Raw genomic sequence first — 8166 nt, forward strand, 5'->3', positions numbered from 1 at the left:
TCAGAAACTTGCTCTGAAGAAACTGCACGCAGAAGATACATATCTCCCTTCAAATTATGAGATGTTCTTCAGGCTACCCCAGGCATAATTCCCATCAGAGAGTGGGATTCATCTCTGTGCTGAAAGCAAGTTAGCCCAATTCTTCTGCATGTTTGCTATCACTTTAGAAAACGTAATTGTGCGAAGTGATCCAATATTTGCTGCCATAGTAACAGAAATATAATAAATATTTGGGCAGTTTGTTTTTACTTAGCTTTTGTTTGTTTGTTTGTTTGTTCATTTAGCATATTGTTATAGCCTCCTTTCTCATGAAAATGTGACTCTGGGCAATTTAGAAATATAGCAACAGTTAAAAAACTACATGACAAGCTAACATAAATAAAATGAAAAACATAGAATCCAGAAACGTGGGAGAACAACACTCATCTTATTCGGCCATCCTGCAGGTTCTCCATGGGATCTCCAAGGTTGATGGAAAAACATGTTTTAATGACTTTCCAGAAGATGAACAAATGCAAAGCTCACCTCACCTCAGGAGGAATGTTGTTTCAGTAGGTGGGGGGGTCACAGCAGAAAAGGCATGTTGCCAGATGCAGTTTCTTTGGAGATGTAAGATCCACAGCATACTCCTCCTTCTGGGCCTGGTAGACTGGGTAGATGTAATTGGAAAGAAGTGATTGCTCAAATTATTTGGTCCCCTACTGTAGGGGCCTCTCCATGCGCAGAGATGTCCAGGTAGGAGCCTCCCGCTGCCACCACTACCCGTTCGCCTGATCTGGGGCGAACTGGTAGCAACCCACCACTGGTCCTGCTGAAGCTGCTCCACAATCACCTTCTCTATAACTTTCCCTAAAAAGGGGGAATTTGACAACTGGATGAAAATTGTCCAGTATGGTGGGATCCAGTGATGGCTTATTGTGGAGGGGATAAAACAATGCCTCCTCAAAGGGTGATGGAACAACTCTCGAGGGAGAATTAATCTCTGCTAGGATCCAACTACACAGCACCTCCCAGGCAGCCTTAAGTAACCAGGATGGCCATGGATCTCAGCAGGTGACTGAGCTCACAGTCATAAGACACTGGCCACTTCCTTAAGCTCACCAAGCTCAAACTGCTGCCAGATAACTAAGAAAGATTGTACCTCAGTCATATCCCCTGCACCTGCACCAAATGTGGCATCCAACTTAGAATGAATTTGAGTGATTTTTGTCTGACAGCGGTTCTGCAAATTTTTCCAATGGCCTTGTAGGTAAACCTCTGAGTCCCCCTTCCTCAGGAGGGCTTGGAGCATCTTAAACAAGGCTGCCAGTTGGCTGTCTTTAGACACAACAAGGGCAGAGAATGACAGCTCTTAATGATACAAGATAGGCCTTAATAGCAGGAGTCATTTGTGTTTGATCCCCTCTGATGTGTCCTAGACATCTCTCCTCCCATTTCTCCTCCCATAACTCTTTTATAAACCACAGAGATGCATTTAACAAGAAGGGAGAGCTTGCATGGGCATAATCCAGTCCAAGGCCTCAGCTGTCCTCTCATTCCAAGTGATGGTCAAGGCTTTATTTGAATAATGCAGCCATCAGGAATAACCCTCAGTTCTCTCTGGACCTTACCATAGTTCATCAGTCAGTGGGGTTGGACCATCTAATAGGTCCCTTCTCCCTGAGACACAGACAGTGCCAGAGTGGTTACTACTAGGGTATGATCTGACCATTATAGGGTAGATATCAACGGTTTCCCCAATTCAAGATTGAATTACCACAGTTCTGACAAGAAAACTCCTGCATCATAGATGTTTAAAACATTCTTAAGGTTTTGATGACTTTGCACTACAAAAAATAAACAAAAAACAGCATCAACAAAGCCCAAATTTTGTGTAAAGTGTAGTCAAATTATAACCCTCTAAATGTCATTGAATTGCCACTGTAATCAGCCTTAGACAGCATGGACCATGGTGAGAGATCTCTCAACTCCAGCAAGTTGAGCAACATTTAGAAGGCCATAAATTCATGATTCCTAGATTACAGAAGGTGGCATCCAGATCCTTTTATTTATTTATTTATTTATTATTTAAATTTCTATACCGCCCTTCTCCCGAAGGACTCAGGGCGGTTTAGAGCCAAAATAAAACAATCAATATAAAAGTTAAAACCAATTTAAAAGCAAAAATTCAAAGTTGGCTAGACCATTTAAAACCAATAAAAACCCCATTTAAAACCATTAAAAACCGTTAGGCCAGTCCTGCGCGATGAAATAGAAATGTTTTCAGCTCACGTCGAAAGGTCCGGAGATCAGGGAGTTGGCGAATACCCGGTGGTAGCTCATTCAGAGGGTTGGTGCCCCCACAGAGAAGGCCCTCCCCCTGGGGGTCGCCAGCCGATGTTGTCTGGCCGACAGCACCCTGAGGAGACCCTCCCTATGGGAGCGCACTGGTCGATGGGAGGCCGCCGGTAGCAGCAGGCGGTCCCGTAAGTAACCCGGTCCTATGCCATGGAGCACTTTGAAGGTGGTAACCAGCATCTTGAATTGCACCCGAAAGACCACCGGAAGCCAGTGCAGCCTGCGCAGGAGGGGTGTTATATGGGAGCAAGGAGTCGCTCCCTCTATCACCTGCGCGGCCGCATTCTGAACCAGTTGAAGTCTTTGGGTGCTCTTCAAGGGGAGCCTCATGTAGAGAGCATTGCAGTAGTCCAGACGAGAAGTGACGAGGGCATGAGTGACTGTGCATAAGGTCTAAGAACTGGCGAATCAGGCGAACCTGATAAAAAGCTCCTCTGGCGACGGCCGTCATATGCTCTTCCAATGACAGCCATGCATCCAGAAGGACGCCCAGATTGTGGACCCTCTCTGTGGGGGCCAATGACTTGTCCCCTACAGTCAGCGATGGCCTCAGCTGATTATACTGGGATGCCGGCATCCACAGCCACTCGGTCTTGACAGGGTTGAGTCGGAGCCTGTTTTTCCCCATCCAGACCTGCATGGCCTCCAGACACCGGGACATCACTTCAATGGCTTCGCTGGGGTGGTTAGGGGTGGAAATGTACAGCTGAGTGTTATCAGCATACAGCTGACACCGCACCCCAAAACCACGGATGATCTCACCCAGCGGCTTCATATAGACGTTGAACAGGAGAGGCGAGAGAACCGACCCCTGAGGCACCCCACACAAGAGGCGCCTCGCGGTCGATCTCTGCCCCCCCACCAACACCATCTGCGATCAGTCAGAGAGGAAGGAGGAGAACCACCGAAGAACGGTGCCCCCCACTCCTAACCTCTCCAGCCGTCGCAGCAAGATACCATGGTCGATGGTATCAAAAGCCGCTGAGAGATCTAATAGGACCAGGACAGAGGAACAACCCCTGTCCCAGGCCCTCCAGAGATCATCCACCAGCGCGACCAACGCCATCTCTGTGCTGTACCCAGGCCAGAAACAGGACTGGAACGGATCCAGACCCGACTGGAACGGGTCCAGTTTTATCCAGGTACTGAGGAAGCTGGTGCACTACCACACTCTCAACAACCTTCGCCACAAAACGAAGGTTGGAGACCGGATGATAGTTCGATAAAACAGTTGGATCCAGGGAGGGCTTCTTGAGGAGGAGTCTCACCACAGCCTCTTTCAAGGCAGTAGGGAAGACACCCTCCCTCAGAGAAGCATTAACAATTCCCTGAAGCCAGCCTCGTGTAACCTCCTGTGTGGCCAGTACCAACCAGGAGGGACACGGGTCCAATAAACATGTGGTTGCATTCAGCCTCCTAAGTATCCTGTCCATGTCCTCGGGAACCACAGTGTCAAACTCCTCCCAGATCACTGTCTCAAGATCCACCTCCGTCATCCCATCCAAAACTACCCAATCTGTGTCCAGCCCATCCCGAATCTGAGCGATTTTATCGTGCAGATATTGTCCAAAATCCTCAGCATGACCTTGCAAGGGATCTTCCCTAGCTCCCTTCCTTCCCTGAGTAAGAAGGGAGCGGGTCACCCTAAACAAGGCTGCTGGGTGGTTATCTGCCGATGCAATAAGAGCGGAGAAATACTCACGCTTCGTCGCTCTTATCGCCACTAGATAGGTCTGAATATGAGACCTTACTAGTGTTCAGTCAGGTTCAGAACGGCTGGCCCTCCAACCACTCTCTAGGAGTCTTTTCCGGTGCTTCATCTCTCTCAGCTCCTTGGAATACCAAGGAGCAGTCAAGATCGGCGCCGGGTCAGAGGCCGCAAAGGCACGATGCGGTCCAAGGCCCCCGCCGCTGCCCTTTCCCAGGTGGCAACGAGTTCTTCAGCCGAGTCGTGGGCTAGGTCCTCAGGAAGTGGCCCACGCTCCATCAGAAACCTCTCCAGGTCCATCAGGCACCTGGGACAGAACCAACACATCGGTTCCGTCTCCCTGAGGTGAGGGTTGGCGGTTCGAACGTCCAGCTGAAGGAGCGAATGATCTGACCATGACAAGGGTAGAATAACTAAATCCCTTAATTCCAAATCATTCAGCCATTGTCCAGAGACAAAAATTAAGTCCAGAGTGTTTTCCCCAGTGTGAGTGGGACCATCCACTAACTGGGTCAGGTCCAAGGCCGTCGTGGAAGCCATGAACTCTCGAGCCGCAGCAGATGATTCACCGGGTGATGGCAGGTTGAAATCCCCCATAACCATAAGTCTGGGGGTATCAACCACCAGCTCAGCTATCACCTCCAGCAGCTCGGGCAGGGCTGCTGTCACGCTGCAGGGAGCCAGGTACGTGATCAGCAGACCCACCTGTATCCCCTGACCCCACCTCACAAAGAGGGACTCCCATCCGGCTATCTGTGGTACAGTAACCTCCTTCGGTCGTAGACCCTCCTTAATAATAACCGCCACCCCGCCACCCCAATTTTTGCCGATTGCAAAAAGATTACCACTTTCTATTTGTCATCTTCATCAAGACAGGTGATGACCTACAATTGCTAACTGATGCTGCAATATTTGGGAGTTCAGAATGGCTATAATCTTTTAAAGTGAATGTATACAAAGGCAAGACCATAAACATTAGGACTACTTATATTAGGATCCAAATAGTTTTGCTTGTTCTCACATCTCACTGACAAAACCTATAAAGTGTACCCTTTATAGGTCAATAAAAGTTACTTTTAATTGTTTAGTCTATGAATGACTCTAGCTTACGTCAACAGCTCTTGGGGATAAGGGGAATCCATAAATGGTTAATCATTAATGCTGAAGATTTCCATGCCAAACATTTGAAAGAGCCACCTTCACACAAACATAAGTTTTTTAAAAGTGAATTTGTGCTGCCTGGTGATGGTGAAATTCTTGCCTAATGTTGATCAATATTTTATCCATCTATGCTTTGATTCTGTAAAGTGTATTTTTTCATCATTCTGATGCCTTTCCAGGAAGCTGGCGTTGTAACTTCTAGAATGTGGGTTACAAATAGATATTCATGGAGCTATAGTCTAAGAAAATTAAATTGGGAAAGATTGGTCCAGTGTGAACCTAGTCAAGAAAGCATCAGAATCCAGTGAAAGGTCGAGTAGGGATCACTTCTCTTTAAGTGATTCCCTACAACTATCTGCAAGATTCCATCTATAAATATGTTTCACTTCCATACTTTTCTCCCAAGGGAACTCTAGAAATGGCTGTATGCTGAATTTAGGAATTCTATAGTCACAGGGAACTCTTAAAATCCCTTAAATAAAATCATATGGAGAAACTATGCTGTTGCCATCAAAACCAAACTGACTGCAATATAATATTTACAATGTGAATGTTAGGAAATAACTACTGCTAACTTTTCTACTTTCTAGTAAATATTATCACTACTCATCACTGAATGGATAGTGCCTTGTTTGTTCCCTGAAAATACAAACTATTTTTGACATTAAAAAAAACGTGCAGAATATGAAGCGTAGAATCACATTTTAAGATTCCTTCCCCATCTAAACAACTTTCTACATTTTAGCCTTCTGCATATTATACTTATTGATTATTATCCCTTGAGAGGCTGTTTTTATTTCTTCGCTTACAAGAATAGGTAGGAAGGCATCCATGATTTCATAAAATGAAGTTTCCAAAAGAGTAGTTATATATGATGACTGCGACAAAAACAAAGTCTCATGATCCATTAAAGTTAAGTTTATTATGGTTTAAGCTTTTGTGGACTATATCCATCAGACGCACCCTAAATGCAGCCATTATTGCCATTACTCACAGCATAAAACAAATACAAAACGTACTCCCACTCTACTCCCCAGAAAAATCTAATGCTTTTAATGAGTATTATTGATTGTTTGCTTGTTTTAATCCCCTTCCTTTTGACGGTGCATTCTTCTGGATGCTTGATTTATGTTTGTATCCAAATAGCAGCTGTCCGGAACAAACTTTAAGCATAAGAGATAGTTACTAATCAGAAGGGCATATTTACTTTTCACTTATTTTTATGATTATATACTATGTAAAGTATTTTGGAAATTCAGTCTTAGAAGCAGAATGCTAGTACATCCATCTTTCTTTCTTTCTTTCTTTCTTTCTTTCTTTCTTTCTTTCTTTCTTTCTTTTTTCTTTCTTTCTAACACTTGTGAGTTTAGTTTGAAGTTATTGGTATGAGCCAGAAATGGTAAACTGCTTCTTAAAGTCCATTGGTTGATTAATTGTTGTATATTTATAATTATTTTTTAAAAGTCTTGTCATAAATTTGCAAGTCTGAAACCTCAGTTGTATACATTTTGATTTTTTGATTTTCAAATCAGTGGGATATATCATGTCCTTTTGCATTAATTCTCAAAAATGTACACTATTCTTTGGCTGCTCTTTGGCGCAAAAAAGCCTAGAATGATCTGTGAAATGAAGCATAATAAGGTCAGGTCATATTAGCTTACCACATTTTCATTAATGGAGGCCAAGGAATCTTCTATGTTAGGTTTACAATTTTACGAGAACAGCTAGCTTAGACATGGTAATAACTTTCTTGAGATAGTTCCCCAGAAATGTAACAACATCGCCAACGAGAGACAATGACGGAGAGAGGTCCACTTAGTCTCAAATACAACATCAGACCAAAGGAAAATAAAGACTAGCTCATCAGTTTGCTCCCAGACATAGCAAAACAGATTACTTAAACAGCAAAGTTTACATCAAACATAAGAAGTAAACAAAAACTATAGTTCTAGAAATGGCAACCTGTCAAAATCAGTTTTAAGAATATTTTCAGGAAGCTGGCCAACAAACCATTCAATGTTGGAAAAAATATCCTAAGACATTTTCAAATCATCTCATTTTAGAAGTCTATATGACTCTTTATTTCCTGATTTATTTTTGCAAATGGCCACTTGTATTTTCAAGTGAAAGTACTAGCATTCTCTCCCCCCCCCCCCCGCTTTTAGGAACTTTTCTTTCCTTCTGACTTTAAACATAGTATAACTTTCAAAAACACAATTTTACTCTAAGATCATGTATTATCACACAATATACAGTGATATTATGATTAGAAGATGTGAGATTAAATTCCCTAAATTATAATGTGATATTTCCTTTAGATTGTCTATATGGCCTGACTTTTGATACACCATATAAAAAATAATCTTCACAGCCCCATGGTTGGTATGCATATTTCTTAAACTCAGAGGCTTGGGAGTCTGAGAGTTCTATGCAGTTTCTTAGCTGTTCCTCTTCTGGATAGAGAGCTCTGATGTTGATCCTGGTATCTGTTGGAGTCACTTTCCCAAGTGCTCCTATCACTAATGGGATCCTGTTGACCTTTACTTTCCACATCTTCTCCAGTTCCTCCTTTAGGCCCTGGTACTTCTCCAGCTTCTCCTACTCCTTCTTCCGGATGTTGCTATCACTTGACACCAACACATCTATCACTACTGCTAACTTCTGATCCTTGTCCACCACCACAATGTCTAATTAAGTAGCCATTACCTGCCTGTCTGTCTGGATCTGGATCTGGATCTGGATCTGGATCTGGATCTGGATCTTAGCCCTGTTATTCACCATAACTTTCTGTGGAATCTTCTATCTGGACTTGGGAGGATCTGGCCCATTCACTTGTACACAATACCAGTCATTTGATTGTGCCATTCACTGTATGCTATTCCTCCCTACATCTTAAAACCTGACACTGAACTGTCTCTGAAGCCTCTCTGCATAGTCAGCACCTCCGGTACTGTCTAGTA

General features: G+C 43.7%; 1 protein-coding gene across 2 annotated transcripts in view; it reads right to left on the reverse strand.

Annotated features, from left to right (window-relative positions):
• NCKIPSD (NCK interacting protein with SH3 domain) overlaps positions 1-636 on the reverse strand; it is a 148444-nt gene extending 147808 nt beyond the window's left edge. Inside the window, exon 1 of one of the 2 annotated variants that reach the window (XM_058170187.1) lies at positions 526-636. The gene's annotated coding sequence lies outside the window, so the exon portion shown is untranslated. The remainder of the gene's footprint in view (positions 1-525) is intronic. The other variant, XM_058170190.1, reaches the window with a different exon arrangement.
• Positions 637-8166: the final 7530 nt, after the last annotated feature.

This window comes from Ahaetulla prasina, chromosome 2 (genome assembly GCF_028640845.1).
Source record: "Ahaetulla prasina isolate Xishuangbanna chromosome 2, ASM2864084v1, whole genome shotgun sequence".
Lineage (NCBI taxonomy): Eukaryota > Metazoa > Chordata > Lepidosauria > Squamata > Colubridae > Ahaetulla > Ahaetulla prasina.